This window comes from Hevea brasiliensis, chromosome 2 (genome assembly GCF_030052815.1).
Source record: "Hevea brasiliensis isolate MT/VB/25A 57/8 chromosome 2, ASM3005281v1, whole genome shotgun sequence".
NCBI classification, from domain to species: domain Eukaryota; kingdom Viridiplantae; phylum Streptophyta; class Magnoliopsida; order Malpighiales; family Euphorbiaceae; genus Hevea; species Hevea brasiliensis.
Genome location: NC_079494.1, coordinates 67,266,428 through 67,285,472, shown reverse-complemented (window position 1 = coordinate 67,285,472; position 19,045 = coordinate 67,266,428).

Here is a 19,045-nt window from a genome sequence, read left to right as displayed (position 1 = left end):
ACATTCAAACAACTTCAAAAATTCAGATTTGAATCTCATTCAAACATTTTTTAAAAAATCAGATTTGAATCACATTCAAATATTTTTAAAAAATCAGATCTGAATTTTATTGAATCAATTTTAAAAAATCAGATTTAAATATGATTCAAACAACTTTAAAAATTCAGATTTGAATCACATTCAAACAACTTTTAAAATTCAGATTTGAATCACATTCAAACAATTTTTAAAATTCTGATTTGAATCATAATTTAATTGTGTGATTAAAACAACTAATTAAACACTTTAATTAGACAAAGAATAGGCCTTAGATCATACAACAATTGCAGAATTAAAAGCCAAACCTTGAACCACCCATGGAACCATTGTTGCCGCCACCAATGGTGGCTTCACCATGTGTGCCGCCACACCTCTTGATCCAACCAGCAATGGATCACTTGATCTCATGATCAAACACACAATTAAATTATATAATCAACAATCTAAATGGCAAATATAGTGGCTCTGATACCAATTGAAGGCAGGCGTGAAAAACACAAGATTATACCATTGAATTAAAAAATTTTCACCTAGGGTCACATGCACCATGCAAGATTTATTTTTATTTATTTGATTTCAATGATAAACAACATATTAAAACTCTTTTAATATGTTTTTGGATCTGTATTTGCCATTTAAGATTTTAAAATTAATCAGATTAATTTTAGAACCCTAGATTAAATCAAGAACGATTACACTAACCTCTTGATGTCTTGCAGCGATCTGCGCCTTTGAGATTCGTCTTGAGGACACGGATGTTGTCCCTCTAGCTTGTCCACACCAAGAACACCTATGGCAGCCCTTGAACAGCTTCTAAAGCCTTTTCTATTAATTAGAAATTCAAGTTCTGCCTTTTAAGAGATTAGAGATGCAAACAGGACACTAGAAACAATTTCTAGCGTTCTTAATTCAAAAGATTGATGGCTAATCTCTTTGAATTTATGAGAGATGAAGAAGAATAGCTGGAGAGGCTCAAAATGGCGTGACAATTGAGAGGAGAGGCTGCTGGTTGTGTTTTCTTTTCATAACCCCACTTAAATAGCTAGGTTAACACATTAAACCCTAGCCACATGTCACCTTTTGATTAGCTCTAGGTTTAAGTGACCCAATCACATTGTGCCAAGTGTCAAACCTATATTTAATCTTGATTTTAATCATCTTACATGATTAAAAAACATTTGGCAAGCTTATGTGTTATGCCATGTGTCACCATCTCATGGTGCCACGTGTCACACAGCAAAATGACCAAAATGCCCCTGTGTCTTAATTTTGAGTTCTTAACCCAAAATAATTATTTTCTTCTTCTAATTAATTTATATCAAATATAAATTAATTAATTAATCTCTATTAATCAATTTCTCATTAATTAAATTCATATTTAAACACTTTAAATATAAATTTAACTTATATTATACATCCAATAATCTAGATTTGGTTTCAAGTCATGCTAGGGACTTTGCAATTTAATTGCAAACCAAACCTATTTAATTAATCAATTAAACTCTTTAATTAATTAATTAAATCATATTTAAATAGGTGATAACTTGTGTATGTGTGTGACTTACTAGGCTCATCACTAATTGGCAATGAGACATGATATCAACTCTTAATATCATTAGAACTCTTTCTTACCATAAATGATTTCTCTAAATCATTTTATGAACCTCATAGACCATGGTTAACACCTAGCATAGCATGCCATGGCCACCCAATTAGTAATAAGGTTTACCTTAAATGAACCTATAATCATATGTTACCATGCACTAGAATCTCTCTGTTACAAAATCCCAACTCAATCTGGAGTCATGGTTTATGTCAAACTCCATTTGCTATGAATATTATGTTCTCTTTTAATTCCAGTTCTTGATTAAAAGATATTTCTCATCAGAAACTCTTTTAAGAATAAATCTATATGTCATGCCAATGAACTTGAAACAAAAAGAACAATTAAAAGAACAAAGGATTTTATATCTATTTACTTAGAGCAGAGTCCATCTTGATCAACACCTACCTCCATATATAACTAGCAGGAGCCAACACATGCCCATATACCTATACATAGTACAAGTATGAAAGCAATATCAAACTCAAACTACCTATATACAAGATAACTGTGCTATCTCAGGTCTAAAGATTATATGCACTGATATGATTTATGACAAAACATTGACAAGAGTAAACTCCATGTGCTTGTCATAAGTGTCACTGGTTCGGCCTACTTATCATTTATAAGTGCCTATCATGTTTGTTATATGGCATGAGACTCACCATTCCATCTTATTTATATCTCATATAAATAACTTGGGAACAAACATGAATACAATCTTTCTGGATAAGTCATGTCCTTATTATGAAGTATCCTCGATTGTGAACCTATTTATGATACTTTGTACTAGAAATATTGTCACTCATATTCTTAACAACTTAAGAATAATATTTCTAACAAAATATCAATGGACCTTTTCTATTACACATAAATATATTATGTAAACGGAAAAGTGGAAATGCCTTTTATTAATAAAAATTATGTACAAGATACATACTAAATGATATGCTCTAGGGCATACTACTAACAATACGTTGTTTTCTCCTTTCTATATGATCGTATAATCTTCTTTTCCTCGAATTTGTATAAGACTTTTAACAATCTAATTCAACATTTAATTTGTTTGTATAACACCAATCTTCTCTTAATATTATGCTGTCTAATATTTCAGTTCATGTTGCTTCTTGAATGACCCTTGAGGTCATGTTAGAATGATTTATCTAGTCATTGGTCCTCTGACTATTCTAGTCAATAGTCTTCCTCACATTCGTAACATTTCTTGTTGTATCTGAACCAACTGTTCAAATTTTTACTTCCATAACTCTTTTTATCTATCAATATTCTATAACTTACTTCCTTCCGTACTAACTATAACCTTTCGATTTTCTAACTTTTGAGTTTTAGATCCCTAAGTAGGATTTTCAAACTTATTTCTAACAATTAAATTCTTTCCTGGCATAACTATACCAAAACAGATGCCGTTAGCAACTTTCTCATCTAGGTGTACCATCGAGTAGTACATAGCTCTACACAATAATCTCAAGTTAGTACTGTAATCTGCAGCTTACAGTATAAACATCAAGAACATTGCATAGTTACTACGATACATCCCAATAGATTAAATTTGTTGATATTTTATCCTTTTCGAATTTACTGATATTCGAATCTTATTATGATTATAATATCCATTAACTATTACTAACAGTAACATCCTTGCCTTCATCTAGAGCAATTCTATTACCGTAACTTACTTTTACGTCCTCTTGCCTTACATTAAGTAGGCTTGCCGTTTAGCTTTATAATTTATGGTTTGTTAGAAAATACTCTTCGCCGATAAACTCTTTCAAAACTAATTTCACTTATTATTACAATCCTTATCTTAAAGGACTAATCACTAATGCATCAAAATTTATTCCCCTGTAAAGGAATAATAACAGAACATATAGTTCTAACACTAACATAAAAGTATGCAAACTCCAGGTCAAACAATACATAAACGAAGAGTGCCATCCTTCTTCTTAACAAACAATATTGGTGCTCCCCATGGTGACACACTAGGGCGAATGAAGCCCTTTTCAAGTAGTTCTTGCAACTATACCTTTAACTCTGGTGGTGCCATTCTGTATGGTGTTGTGGAGATTGGATCCGCACCAGGCATAACATTAATTTCAAACTGCACCTCTCTTTCTGGAGGTAATCCTGGCAATTCATCAGGAAACACATCTGGAAAATCATATACTATAGGGATGTCCCTCAATGCTGGACTCCCCACTTGGGTGTCTACCACATGTGCCAAGTATGCTTCACACCCCTTTCTAATCATTTTTCTTGCTAGTGCAGCCGAAATGACGTTTGATGGTAATAGCTGCCTCTCCCCATGTATTACCACATCAGTGTACTGAGAGAGACCAAAAGTGACTGTCTTCAGTCTACAGTCAATCATGGCATGATGCCTGGCTAACCAATCCATGCGCAAGATGATATCATAATCTCTGAAGGGCATTTCAATGAAATCAGACAGAAAAGTGTGTCTTTGGATCACCAAAGGACAATCCCTATACATTATATTAACCCTGACCTCCTGTCCTAACGGACTTGTTACTAGCACCTCAAAGTCCATTTTTTGTACATGGAACAATAATGCAATCAATGATGCTAGTACTCATATAAGAATGGGTAGAACCCGAATCAAATAACACAAACAGATCTTGATTAAAAGTTGAGAAGGTACCAGCCACAACATCAGATGTCTCGGCCTCTTCTCTATGTCTCAATGTATAGACTCTGACTGGAGCACTACCTTGCTCTGATTGTTTCACTGTGCCTTGGCTGCTTGCTGGGTTACCTCTGCCCCTGCCTCTACCTCTGCTGGGTGGTTGTGAACCTCTGGTGACAGGGCTTTAAATAACCCTTCAGCAGTAGTAGGAGGTGGTCTAACTCTACGGGCACTTGTTCAGTCCTTGGCAAAGTGTCCTATGCCTCCACAGTTATAATAGGCTCCTATGGCCTTGTAGCATACCCCACTATGATTTCTACCACAAGTTTCACATTGTCGATCTGACAGCGCATTTCTAGGTTTCTGCTGAGTTTGCTGATCGGATCGAGGTGGTTTCTATCTAGAAGATCTATCTCTATCGGACTTCTTACTACCTTTGTTGTGTCCCCCAAAGTTTTTCCTCTTTCCAGTAGGACCACTGGAACTCTGTTCTACTAACTTTCCCTCTCTTTCTGTCTTCTCTGATTTCTTTTTCTCAGGGACCGCTTCAGATTCAATTCTTTCTAACACTAGTGCTTAAGAAATAAGTTCAGAGAAGTTGTTATGTTCGAATCCAACCACTTGTAATCTGATACTAGGCTACAAGCTGATTTCAAACCTTTTACATCTCTCTCTGCCAGTAGCAAGTAGACTTACTGCATAATGGCTTAAGCGGGAAAATTCCCTTTCATATTCAGCCACTGATCTACTCCCTTGTTTCAACTCTTGCAGCTTCTGGTCCACATAAGCATCAATGACATATTTTTGTCTGAATTCCCATAGAAAATATTTCCATCTTAGCACTGTAGGTTCTACCAAACTATGGGCAATGGTTTTCCACCAGTCATATGCATTCCCCTGTAGTAGAGACATTGAATATTCAAATCTGAGCTCCTCTGTACAATGTAGCTTCTTGAATATCCTATCCATTCTCTCTAACCACTGTTCTGCCTCTAGAGGATCTACTGTCCCCTTGAACTCAGTAGCCCCATATTTCATCAAATTGTCATACTGCTTAGCAGAATACTGTGGTTGTACCACTGGTGTGTGTAGTGGGACTTGAGTAAGCACGTTACCAGCCATCTGTTGGAACTTTGTAGCCATCTGCTGAGCGAACTGAGCAGGAAACTGCGGTACTGCAGGGGCTAGTGCTACTGAACCACTGACATTATGTAGGGCTAGGGCATCCCCTTGTACCTCAGGCTCTATAGATTGATCGACTGAATGATCACCCTCTTCCATATTCAATTCGAGGATCTTAGACCTCCTGAACAATTAACACAAGGATATTTCCTCCCGTTAGTGCATATTTATAATGTAATATACTGTATGTATCAAACAATGATATTGAGCAGTTGTACTATGAAGAAAGAATATTCAAATTACAGGTGAAAACAGAATTTAAAAACTTTTGCTCTGATACCACTAAAACATGTCACACCCTACCCCTCTATAAGTCATAACATGATCCCGTAGTATATCTAATGAATTACCAACTTCGTCTACTGGTAACCCATTAAATATACTACAAGGGATTTTAAAACTTTTCTTACTTCTTTTTACAGTGGTGAGAACTATTTTACAGGTGTTAAAAAATTTTTTTTGAACTGAAGTGAAACAGCTAACAGATTTGAATTATTAGTAATTTCTGTAAAAAATTTGGCAGAGTGCCATCTGTATTTTGAATAAAACAGTTCTTAAAAAACCTGTAAAAAGCACTTTAAATATATTTCTCAATCTCAACTCCAATATTTGATCAACTCAATATGTTTCTCAACTCAAATCCACAGTAATTTTTCAGTATTTTCAAAGCTGAGATAAAAGAAATATAGTACCAATTTTACAAGCCAAAATAATTCACAATTTATTTTACAACTTCAATGTACAATTTTAATATACAACTGCTCAAAATCAAGAACACTATATACATACAGTGAACATACATTACAATATAAAATGCAAACTATGGTATACTCAATATACCCAATGATCTCTCAGTGTAGTACTAGCAGCCTAGTATGCTGCCCTGTCAGTCTGTCAACCTGCGACAGCAATAAAAAGCTATCGCCAAGTAAAATTTACTCAGTGGTGCACAATAACAATTTGAAATGCGATACATAAATCTTTTATTGACAATTCACAAATCAAATAGTTCAAAATTCCATTTCACAATTTACAAAGTTCATATAACACAAATTTGATCAAATAACTGAATAATACAGTTTTGCCAATCAATAATACCATTTGATCAAATAACTGAATAATACAGTTTTGCCAATCAATAACACAATTTGATCAAATAACTTAATAATACCGTTTTGCAAATCAATAACATAATTTAAATACTGCACAATTACATTTCACAAATTATCGAAGCTCATTATAGAAAAATTTTGAGTCAAATAATTTAATAAACACAGTGTTGCCAATTCATATACAACTTAAGCCATAACACAAAATTTCCGCTCAATGCCATGTTGTATACCACGACAAAACAATCTATAACCCCACTAATCAAAATCAGTGAGGGAGGTGGCTATCTAGCTAATGAGTACTCATCCGATCTACAACCTTAACTGGTAAACTAGAGAGGGAGGAAAATAAACGATCTCAACCCCATAAATGGAGGAGGAACATAGTAACAGTGTCATGCCAAGTGTGAATCAAAACAATTTCAAATCACAATATTTAAATATTTCATACAAACCACAAATCATATTTATCTCAAAATTTCCATTTGCAAAGTTGGCAACACAATCATTTCCAAATAATATTCTCAAAACCAAAGCAATAAAAAATTATTGATAACTCACTTCTCCAAATAAATTTGCTAGTAAAAGCAGTGAATATAAAAGTATTGTGCACGGACACAATTTAAAACTATAATGTTCAATTAAAATTTTAAGTAGAAAACGAGAAATCAAAATTATTTTGCACAAACACAATTTAAAATAATAACATACAAATAATCATTATTTATTTCAATTGAAAAATTCAAAAGAAATAACTATTGTGCACAAACACAATTTAAAACAATAACATACAAATAATCATAATTTATTTTTCAATAATCATAATTTATTTCAATTGAAAAATTCAAAAGAAATAATTATTGTGCACAAACACAATTTAAAACAATAACATACAAATAATCATAATTTATTTTTCAATAATCATAACTTATTTCAATTGAAAAATTAAAAAGAAATTATTATTGTGCACAAACCTCTGATAACTGCCTCCTGGCCTTGACTCAGTGTATCCTTCCCTTTCCCTGAGTCTTTGTGTAACACCCCTAAGTTCGGTAGTGCGTTCTACTGTTCCAGTGACCAGTGTTGTCCGGATAGCTAGGATGCCTAGAACTACACTTCGATATGAGTGAGGAGACATAAAATAATGAAATACAAGAATAGAAAATACAAGAAAAACAAAGGAAAAATAATAGCAAAGAAATGTAACCAAGTTAAGCGAGCTGAGAACCCTAGCGATGGGTGACCGCATCGAGAAGTCACAGCGTGGACCATTGACTAGCCCTGGACCGCGGGGAACCCTGAAAAATATTTTTTAGGACTTAAATAGACACCTATTGAAGTATAAATACCATTAGAAATATCAAAGAAAAATTAATTAATTAGTACAAAGAAAAGTGAGAAATCAAAAAACGGACAAAACTCGGTATTACCGAAAAGTTGGGATTGCAACCCGAACAGGGGCATTGTGGCCATTTGACACCCCAAGTTGTCTTTTGACCTAAATTTCCATTAAAAATACATGATATTACACTTAGAAAATGTCATGAAAAATTAAATTGGTGGTACCTAATGTAAATAGCAAAAATTGGGAGTTAAATGTGGAAAAATGAAACCTTAGAATAAACAATGATTTAATTCTCACATAGTGCTCCACTAACTCATTTAAGTGGACCACTAAAGCTTCATTTGGGTAGAATATTTTCATCTTCTTTAACCTCCCAAACCAGAACCAGCCGAATCCTTTTCTTCTCTCAAGTTCCTCCATGGCCGTCCATGGCCAAGCTCCATGCAAGCTTGATCTAAGCTCCTTTCTTCCCACTTTCCTTCATTAAAGATTGTCCATACACCTTGGGCAGTAGATAGGCAACAAGAAGACCAAGTTTTGGAGAGATTTTGAAGAGTTTCCAAAGTGGTAAGTTTGTGTTTTTGGGTTATGGCTTCATTAAAGTTAGTAAGAATGTTATGGGTACTTGAATTATGGAGAAATTTTTGAGTTTTGATGTTTAAAGGGAGAGGTGTATTTTTGGCACCCATGGAAACTCCTTGAGGGTAGTTTGTTCTTGCTTGTAAATGGTAGATTAAAGGGTTGATTAAGTGTTTATGTGTGCAGGAATTTATTTGGGTGATGTATATTAAGTATATGTAAATGTGTACTTGAATTTGGAAGCTTGGAAATTAATGGAGTGTGATATATAAATCGGCTACTTGATTTGATGAACCATAAAAATTTTATTTCATGTTTGGTTTATGGAATATTAATGTTGAACTGTGGTACTTATTATGGCAGCTTGTGTATATGTATGATGGTGTGAGGTTGGACATGTAAATGAGCTAGGTTAGGTGATTGAATTGTTGTAATTGAGCTTGAAAAATTCTGCACTATATGGTGCCTGTTAAGTGTGATTATAAGCTGCCAAAATGACCAACAATATGTTGTGAAATGTATTTAGGTTAGGGTACAAACCAGAATTGGCATGAATGTGTAGTTTGGTAAGTGTTGAAAGTATCCTTTGATGAGTAATGAACAAATGCAATAGGGCAGTTTATGTTTTGGGCCTAGAACCTTAAGTGTGTGGCTCAAATTGGAGGTGAAACTAGGCACAAAATGTGCCAAATTTCATGAAGGAAGCTTACCAAAATTCTACTTGTAAGGTAACTTGAAAAGTGACCAAATCCGGATTAGTGCAATTAAGGCCTGAAAATTGACCATTTGGGCAGCAGTTAGTTTTTTGGCCATAACTCACTCAAAACATGTCCAATTGACCTGAAATTTTGACCATGAATAGTTAAGACCTATATCTACAAGTCCTATGAAGACACCAAAGCCCATAAATGACCATAAGTAAGACAAATATCTTGCACAAGTTCGGCTCCAAAAACTGGCCGAACCTAAAATGACCTGAAATGACCTAAAATGACCAATTTTGAGGCATTTTGACCAGCAATAGTAAAATAACCATAACTTGGTCTACATAACTCAGAATGACCTGAAATTTTGCCCCGCGTGCAACAAGACATAGATCTACATGTTTGTAGTTTTGACCAAAACTCGAAAACCGAGGCAACTAGGTCGTCCGGCTAGGTCAAACTAGTATTCCAAAATCCAGCAAATTGCAATAAAATGCAAAATACATGGAAATGAATTGGGTAATATGTACCAACCCTAAAAGGCTACAAATGTGACATATTAGTAACATTAAAACCTAATTTACCTAGAATGCATCGAGGGTCGACATATTAGGTTGACTAAGCAAATAATAGAATTCAGTGAATTAATTATCAAGCATTATCGTTAGAGACAATTTAAATGAGTACTGAAACACTTCAAATTGTGTTTCTCAGTTAGCCAAGTCTCAGGGAAAGGAAAGGAAACACTGAGTCAGAGCCAAGAGACAGTTATCAGAGGTTTGTGCACAACTAGTTTTTAACTGATTTTGTTTTTGAATATTTCATATGATTAAATGACATATTTTTCTTATGTATTATGTTTAACAAGCATTGGATTTAATTCAATGATTATTGAAATTGTTATAGTATGTATGAATTTAGCTTTGTGAAATGGTATTTCCACAAGTATTAAGCATTGTTATGGATTGAATAAATTATGTTTTGGAAAATTGTGATAGAACATGTTTTGAATTGTGATGGTAATTTTCATGGAAAAATGCAAATTTATGATTTGAATTGTGATGAGCATAAAAATTATTGGATATTGGAATTGAATTTGAATCGAATTATATTGTGATTTATGCTCACTAAAAGGATTGTGATATTGTTTTATATCTCACTATAGATGCTTGACTAGGTTATTACCCGTCTCTCTCATTTATTGAGAAGATAATGGAGTTAGTTGTGTTTTGATTACCATGGTACGTGCACAGGCTTAGATTTTCCTCTGATTTGAGGTTAGATCTAAGTTCTTTATCATTATGGCCCTTGCGGAAGATTCATTATTGTGATGTGTACTGTGCACGATGATTCGACCTCCCCGACCATAGGGAGTTAGAATCTGATTCGAATATGGCCCTTTCGGATTAGTCTTGCATAGTTAGTGTGATACAGCGTGATTTTTGAGATACAATGTGATTTTTGAGATACAACGTGGTTTTTGAGATGCAACATGGTTTTTGAGACACAAAATGTTTTTGAATAGTATAGAATTGTGATTTCAGTTATGATTTATGTATAATTGATTTTGTTGGAACTACCTTAAATGGTTAGTCATGATTTGATAAATTGAATTTTGTGATCAAAGTCATTTCATACAAATGATTTACATTGTTGGCAATGAATATTTTGAGTTTTGGAATTTGATGAGTATTCAGATTTTCAAATTATTTGCTGTAAATTTTGTCAATGTATATTGTACTATGTTTTAAACTATAGTTGTGCACCACTGAGTTCACCACTCAGCGATAGCTTTGTATGCTGTCGCAGGTAAGAATAGCAAAGAGCAATGAGTAAGTTTCTTTGAAGACACATTCGGATCAGCTCCAGGTATATCATAGGTATACCCATGTACATAAGTTTTAATGTATGCATGTAATAATATATATGTAAATTATTTGAGCAGTTGTATAAAAACTCTTGTAAAATATTTTGGTATGTAATTAAATGTAAATTATTGTAAATGTAAATTTGGGATTTCATTTATCTGAATAGTTTTGTATTATTAATTTTGAGTCTTGTAATCAATGAAATGTTTCTTTTATGAGGAGATTGATTTGATTATTGTGATTTGAATTATGGGTTTAAAAGAAGTTATTGAAGTTGTTTTTGAGAAAATATATTGGGAGTGTGTTCTTTGTAGGTTTTGAAGAACTGTTTTCTCAAAATACAACCGGCACTTTGCCGAAATTTTGAAAAAAATTTATAACACCATATTTTAATCGATGATTTAAATTTCATGAAAATTGTTCTAAAATCCCTTGTAGTATATTTAATGGATTATTGGTAGGCGAAGTACGGTAATTCATTAGGTGTACTACGGGATCATGTTACATCTTACAGGGGAGTAAGGTGTGACATGTTTTGTGATATCAGAGCAATGGTTTTAAAGTAAATTTCGAACTGTGAATTTGAAATCTTTTTATCGGTAACTACAACTGCTCAAATGTTTGATGCATATAGTACATTTACATCATAAATATGAACTAATGGAGAGGAATCTCCTTATGTTGGTTGTACAGGAATAGAAAATCTAGTGAAAAGATATGGAAGAGAAGAATGAGATAATAGAACAGTCCGTGATGGCAGAAGTACAAGTTGAGGCCCCAACTCCATAAAGTGTCGAAGGCCTGACCGTACCAGTTTTACCAGTACAAATTACTGCACAAATGGCCCAACAAATGGCTGATAATCTGTCAGCCCAAGCTCAAGTACAGACCCAACCCCCACAAGGGCAGTGTGAAATAGAGAAGAGGGAGAAATCTACGGGTTAGAACTCTAGCAGTAATTTGGGGAAGAGAAAAGAATTTAAGGAACCCCGAGCTTAGAGATATGATAGAGGCGGATCATTAGGGCAGAGAACACCAAGATCTAGTTGTCGAACAACCAGAAGTTCCTATTCTGCCCGTTTCTGCCATGTTTGTGGTAAGCTACATGGAGGTATTTGTCGAAGGGCCTATGGAGCCTACTACAATTGTGGAAAGCTTGGACACTTTGTTAGAGATTATACTAGACCACCTCGATCTGCTCTCCGGAGTTCACAGACCATCAGTCAGAGTCGAGATAGAAATAGAGTTGGTACTCCTCACCACTATAACACAGTGAATCAACCCGGATATAGTAGCGCACCAGTCAGAGCATCCACTATGCGCCAATGAGAAAGAGCAGAAACTTCAGATGTAGTTGCTGGTAAGTTCTTAATTTTTGAAAGAAACAATGAGTTATTATTTGATCCCAACACTACTTATTTATATGTTAGTGTTAGAATTCTATGTTTTGTTGCTATTCCTTTACAGGGGAATAAATTTTGATGTGTTAGTGACTAGTCTTTTAGGATCAAAACTACAACAACAAGTATGATTGACATTAATTTTGGAAGAATTGTTAGCTAAAAGTATTTTCTAACATGCCATAAATTATAAAGCTAATTGGCGAGCCTACTTAATGTAAGGCAAGAGGACCTAAAAGTAAGTTACAGTAATAGAATTGCTCTAGATGAGGGCAAAGATGTTACTATTAGTAATTATTAATGGATATTGTAATCAGAATCGATTTAGGATATTAATGGATTTGAGAAAGATAAGATGTTAGAAAACCTAGCCCATGAGGTTATAACGTAGTGACTATATAATGTTCTCGATGTTTGTATTGTAAACTGCAGATTATAGTACCGATACAGGATTATTGTGTAGAGCTACGTGCTTCCTCGTGGTATAATAAATTAAGAATATTTGTAAGTAATCTATAAATTGATACAGTTGCACTCGAATAGAGTAAGAAATTTAAAACTTCAAAACTAGCCTATCAAACGACTACACTTGTAAGGTAGCTAGAGTCAGTGACTCGGTTACATTAATGTGAATTACCTGTACCACAATAATTGCTATAAGCTTAGAGATATCAGTACGACTTGTCATCCTCAGACGGATGGACAGTCGAAACAAGTGATTCAGGTAAATTTTGAAACTCATTTAGTTTATATAAATAATGAAATGAAATGATAATAATAACCTGTAATATGTGATAAGCCCTCAAGAATATACTAAGAACTTGTGTTATTGAATCCGAGGGGAGATGGGATAGAAACATCCCACTAACAGAATTTGTATACATTAATAAGTGTCAAGCTAGCAAACAAGTGGCACCCTATGAAACATTGTAAGGGAACAGATAACTATGGATTTTGTGATGAGACTTCCGAGGACACAGAATAGTCATGATGCAGTATGGGTTATAGTTGATAGACTAACCAAGTCTACTCACTTTTTGCTAGTCTGGATGGACTATAGCCTGGGAAGATTGGCCAGATTATACATAAATGAGATTGTAAAACTACATGGAGTGCCAGTATTGATTGTATCAGACAGAGATCCTAGGTTCACTTCTAGATTCTGGGTAGTCTTCAGAGAGCCCTAGGAACTAGATTGAACATCAGCACAGCATTCCACCCACAGACAGATGGCCAGTCCGAAAGAATAATTCAAATATTGGAGAATATGCTACGGGCTTCTGTGATTGAGTTTGTAGGTAGTTGGGATACACACTTGCCTTTAATTGAGTTTGCTTATAACAACAGCTACCAATCAAGCATTAGAATGCCTCCATATAAAGCTTTGTATGGCAGGAAGTACAGAACTCCCCTATGTTGGGATGAAGTAGGTGAAAGGAAGATGATTGGGCCAGAAATTATTCAGCAGACAGAGGAAAAGATCATATTGAACAGAGATAGACTCAAGGCTGCATCAGACCGTCAGAAGTCCTATGTTGGTCTGAAGAGAAGAGATATTGAATATGTTATGGGTGATAAGGTATTCCTCAAAGTTTCTCCTTGGAAGAGGATTATGAGATTTGACAGAAAGGGGAAACTGAGTCCTCATTTCATCGGACCATATGAGATTCTGGAAAGAGTGGGTCCTTTGGCATATCGGTTGGCATTACCTCCGGAGTTAGCAAGGATACACAGTGTCTTCCATATGTCCATGTTAAGGAGGTACAGATCAGACCCATCTCATGTACTATCAGTGTCACACCCTACCCCTCTGTAAGGTATAACATGATCCCGTAGTATACCTAATGAATTACCAACTCCGTCTACTGATAACCCATTAAATACACTACAAGGGATTTTCAAAACTTTTCTTACTTCTTTTACAGTGGTGAGCACTATTTACAGGTGTTAAAAACTTTTGTGAACTGAAGTGATAGAACTAACACATTTGACTTATTTGGAGTTTCTGTAAAAATTTTGGCAGAGTGCCATCTGTATTTTGGATAAAATAGTTCTTCAGAAAACCTGTAAAAAGCACTTCAATATATATTTGCAAATCTCAACTCCAACATATTTCTCAACACAACATTTTTCTCAACTCAAATCCGCAATGATTTTTCAAAGATTGAGATACAAGAAATATAATACAAAACTATTCAAGTAAATGAAATCTCAAATTTACATTTACAATAATTTACATTTAATTACATACCAAAATATTTTACAAGAGTTTCTATACAACTGCTCAAATAATTTACATACATATTATTACATGCATACATCAAAACCTATGTACATGGGTATACCTATGATATACCTGGAGCTGATCTGAATATATCTTCAAGGAAATTTACTTACTGCTCTATGCTCTTCTTACTGCGACGACATACAAAGCTATCATTGAGTGGTGAACTCGATGGTGCACAACTATAATTTAAAACATAGTACAATATACATTGACAAAATTTGATAAATAATTTGGGAATCTGAATACTCATCAAATTCCAAAACTCAAAATATTCATTGCCAATAATGTAAATCATTTGTATAAATGACATTGATCACAAAATTCAATTTATCAAATCATGACTAACCATTTAAATAATTCTAACGAAATCAATTATACATAAACCATAATGGAAATCAAAATTCCTTACCATTCAAAAGCCATTCTGTATCTCAAAAATCATTATGTATCTCAAAAATCAATCTTTATCTCAAAACCATGTTGTATCTCAAAAATCATTCTTTATCTCACTAACTATGCAAGACTAATCCGATAGGGCCATCTTCGATGTGATTCTAACTCCCTATGGTCGGGGAGGTTGAATCATCGTGCACAGTACCATCACAATAATTAATCTTTCGCAAGGGCCATAACGATAAAATAAACTTAGATATAACCTCAAATCAGAGGAAATTCTAAGCCTGTGCACGTACCATGGTAATCAAAACACAACTAACTCCATTGTCTTCTCAACAAATGAGAGAGACGGGTAATAACCTAGTCAAGCATCTATAGTGAGATATAAAACAATATTACAATCCATTTAGTGAGCATAAATCACAATATAATTCGATTCAGAGTCAATTCTAATGTCCAATAATTTTTATGCTCATCACAATTCAAATCATAAATTTGCATTTTTCCATGAAAATTACCTTCACAATTCAAAACATGTTCTATCACAATTTTCCAAAACATAATTTGTTGAATCCATAACAATTTTTCATTTTATTTTCTAAGTGTAATATTATTTATTTTTAATGGACATTTAGGTCAAAAGACAATTCGGGATGTCAAATGACCATAATGCCCCTGTTCGGGTTGCATTCCCGATTTTTCGGTAATACCGGGTTTTGTCTATTTTTCGATTTCTCACTTTTCTTTGTACTAATTATTTAATTTTTATTTGATCTTTCTAATGATATTTATTCTTCAATAAGGGTCTATTTAAGTCCTAAAAATGTTTTCCAGGGTTCGCCGCAGTCCAGGGCTAGTCAACGGTCCACGCCGTGACTTCCCAGTGCGGTCACCCATCGTTAGGTTTCCCGGCTCGTTTAACTTGGCTACATTTCTTTGCTATTATTTTTCCTTTGTTTTTCTTGTATTTTCTTTTCTTGTATTTCATTATTTTATGTCTCCCCACTCATATTGAAGTGTAGTTCTAGGCATCCTAGCTGTCCGGACAACACTGGTCACCGAAACAGGAGAACGCACTACCGAACTTACGGGTGTTACAATTCTCTCCCCCTTAAAATAAATTTCGTCTCGAAATTTTACCTGGCATTAGTCTCTGAACAGCTGTGGGTGCTGTCTCCTCATATCCTCTTCACGTTTCCAAGTAGCTTCCTGGCCTGAATGATGGTTTCACAGCACTTTAACCAGGTGTATCTGTTTGTTCCTCAGTTGCTTCACCTCATAAGCCAGAATTTTTTATGGGTTCTTCCTCATATGAGAGGTCTGGATTTACTTCAATCTCTTCAACTGGTAGTACCTGAGATGGGTCAGATCTGTACCTCCTTAACATGGATACATGGAAGACACTGTGTGTCTTTGCTAGCTCTGGAGGTAATGCCAACCGATATGCCAGAGGACCCACTCTTTCCAGAATCTCATATGGTCCGATGAAACGAGTACTCAGTTTCCCCTTTCTGCCAAATCTCATAATCCTCTTTCAAGGAGAAACTTTGAGGAATACTTTATCACCCACTGCATACTCAATATCTCTTCTCTTCAGATCAACATAGGACTTCTAACGGTCTGATACAGCCTTGAGTCTATCTCTGTTCAATTTGATCTTTTCCTATGTCTGCTGGATAATTTCTGGCCCAATCATCTTCCTTTCACCTACTTCATCCCAACATAAGGGAGTTCTGCACTTTCTGCCATACAAAGCTTCATATGGAGGCATCCCAATGCTTGATTGATAGCTGTTGTTATAAGCAAACTCAATCAAAGGCAAGTGTGTATCCCAACTACCTTCAACTCAATCACACAAGCCCGTAGCATATCCTCCAATATCTGAATTACCCTCTCAGACTGGCCATCTATCTGTGGGTGGAATGCTGTGCTGAAGTTCAATCTAGTTCTTAGGGCTCTCTGAAGACTACCCCAGAATCTAGAAGTGAACCTAGGATCTCTGTCAGACACAATTGATACTGGCACTCCATGCAGTTTTACAATCTCATATATGTACAATCTTTAGCAAAGTGTCCAAGTTTTCCATAATTGTAGCAGGCTCCAGAGGCCTTATAACATATCCCACCATGATATTTTCCAATAGTTTCACATTGGCGGGAAGGGTAGGAACTTCTAGTTGTTCGACGACTGGACCTTGGTGGTCTCTGTCTTAATGATCCACCTCTATCGTATCCCTGAGCTCGGGGTTCCTCAAATTCTTTTCTCTTTCTCAAATTACTGTTCGAGCTCTGGCCCATAGGTTTCTCCCTCTTTTCCATTTCACACTGAGCTTGTGGGGGTTGGGTCTGTACTTGGGCTTGGGTTGACAGATTATCATCCATTTGTTGAAAGAAAGTGGCCATTTGTTGGGCCATTTGCGCAGTAATTTGTACCGGTAAAACTGGTACAGTCAGGCCTTCGACATTTTGTGGAGCTGGGGCTTCAACTTGTTCTTCTGCCATTACAGACTGTTCTATTATCTCATTCTTCTCTTCCATTTTTCTCACAGAATTTTCTATTCCTGTACAACCAACACAAGGAGATTCCTCTCCATTAGTTCACATTTATGATGCAAATGTACTATATGTATCAAACATTTGAGCAGTTGTAGTTACCGACAAAAAGATTTCAAATTCACAGTTCAAAATTCACTTTAAAACCATTGCTCTGATACCACTAAAACATGTCACACCCTACCCCTCTGCAAGGTATAACATGATCCCGTAGTATACCTAATGAATTACCAACTCCGTCTACTGATAACCCATTAAATACACTACAAGGGATTTTCAAAACTTTTCTTACTTCTTTTACAGTGGTGGTGAGCACTATTTACAGGTGTTAAAAACTTTTGTGAACTGAAGTGATAGAACTAACACATTTGACTTATTTGGAGTTTCTGTAAAAATTTTGGCAGAGTGCCATCTGTATTTTGGATAAAACAGTTCTTGTAAAAACTCAGAAAAGCACTTCAATATATATTTGCAAATCTCAACTCCAACATATTTCTCAACACAACATTTTTCTCAACTCAAATCCGCAATGATTTTTCAAAGACTGAGATACAAGAAATATAATACAAAACTATTCAAGTAAATGAAATCTCAAATTTACATTTACAATAATTTACATTTAATTACATACCAAAATATTTTACAAGAGTTTCTATACAACTGCTCAAATAATTTACATACATATTATTACATGCATACATCAAAACCTATGTACATGGGTATACCTATGATATACCCGAGTCGATCTGAATATATCTTCAAGGAAATTTACTTACTGCTCTATGCTCTTCTTACCTGCGACAGCATACAAAGCTATCGCTGAGTGGTGAACTCAGTGGTGCACAACTATAATTTAAAACATAGTACAATATACATTGACAAAATTTACAGTAAATAATTTGGGAATCTGAATACTCATCAAATTCCAAAACTCAAAATATTCATTGCCAATAATGTAAATCATTTGTATAAATGACATTGATCACAAAATTCATTTTATCAAATCATGACTAACCATTTAAATAATTCTAACAAAATCAATTATACATAAACCATAATGGAAATCAAAATTCCTTACCATTCAAAAGCCATTCTGTATCTCAAAAATCATTATGTATCTCAAAAATCAATCTTTATCTCAAAACCATGTTGTATCTCAAAAATCATTCTTTATCTCACTAACTATGCAAGACTAATCCGATAGGGCCATCTTCGATGTGATTCTAACTCCCTATGGTCGGGGAGGTCGAATCATCGTGCACAGTACCATCACAATAATTAATCTTTCGCAAGGGCCATAACGATAAAATAAACTTAGATAT